We start from the raw sequence: 1,454 nt of genomic DNA on the forward strand, positions 1-1,454 counted from the left end.
AGAAAGAAAGAAAGAGAGAAATGAAGAAAGAGAGAAAGGAAGAAAGGAAGAAAAGAAAAGAAGAAAAAGACATTCCATTCAAAATGATTACAAAATGCATAAAATATTTAGGAGTCTACTTACCAAGATATATATAGGAATTAGAATAATACAAGTACAAAATGTCCTTTACAGAAATAAAGACAAATAATTGAAGAATAAATTGTTAATGGCTGGGTCATGTTAATATCTATAAAAACACTACCTAAATTCATCTACAACCACAACATTATACTAATCAAACTACTAAAGAATCACTTCACAAAATTAAATAAAATAATAAAATTCATCTGAAGGAACAAGGGATCAAGAATCTGAAAGGAAAATATGGTGGAAAAAAGGGAAGGTCTCACAGTACCAGATATTCACAGTACCTTATATTACAAGGCAGTAATAATCCAAAGAATCTGGTATTTATTGCTTAAAAAATATTTTAAGTTGCTCAATGGAACAGATTAGATAAGCAAGAATGAGAAACAACTGAGCATTGCAGAACAGAATTCAATCAACCTGAGGACACCAAATACTAGGGTATAATAATTTATTATTTGACAAAAAAACTGCTGGGAAAGGTGGAAAGCAGTCTGGGAAAAACTAGACTTTAAACAAATTCTCATAATACATATCATAAAAAACTCCAAATGGATGTGACCCAAATATAAAAGTTTGTATCATATTAAATTTAGAGAAGAATAGGAGATACTTTCTAGTGACAAGGCAAGTGTTCTTGACCAAAAAGGGGGCAAAGACTAACAAAAGCAATAAAGCAGAAAATTTGTATTACATAAATTCAAGATTTTATAAAAACAAAAGCACTATGATTAGAATTAGGAGGAAAAAGTATTAACTCTGAAAAAATATTTTCAGCAAATTTCTCTCATAAAAAGCTACTATCTGGGGCAATGATGGTGAATCTGTGGCATGCATGCCAAAAAGAATTCATTACTAGAAAACCAGAGGGACTGGAATGGAGCTGTTCCCTTCCCCCTTCCCATGCACCTGAGGACATCCCTAACTTCCCCCGCCCCTCTGCCCAGCAGCCAATGGGAACACTTCCTCCCTCCTCTGTCTGAAGTAAGGTGCAGGAAGGGAAAGAGGGGGGATCACATGCTTCATGAGGGTGGAGCACAGAAGCCTGTTCTGTCTGTAGTGAAAGTGATTCTCAGGGTGGAATTGGAGAGAAGCCAAATTTGAGGGGAGGACAACTCATAGAATGGCACATAGCTGGAGGGGAGGAGAGAGTGGGGCCACTCTCCTCCCCCTTTCCATGCACCTCTCAGCACCTACCCCTCTGCCCAGCAGCCCAATGGGAGTGCTTCTTCCCTCCCCTGTCTAGATAAGGGGAAGGGAAGCTGGAGGGGGGAGTGTGGCACTAGAGGGAGGGGCAAGCACTCAGTCTGGAGGGTGGGATGGGG

The sequence above is a fragment of the Gracilinanus agilis genome, chromosome 2 (assembly GCF_016433145.1).
Source record: "Gracilinanus agilis isolate LMUSP501 chromosome 2, AgileGrace, whole genome shotgun sequence".
Classification (NCBI taxonomy): Eukaryota; Metazoa; Chordata; class Mammalia; order Didelphimorphia; family Didelphidae; genus Gracilinanus; species Gracilinanus agilis.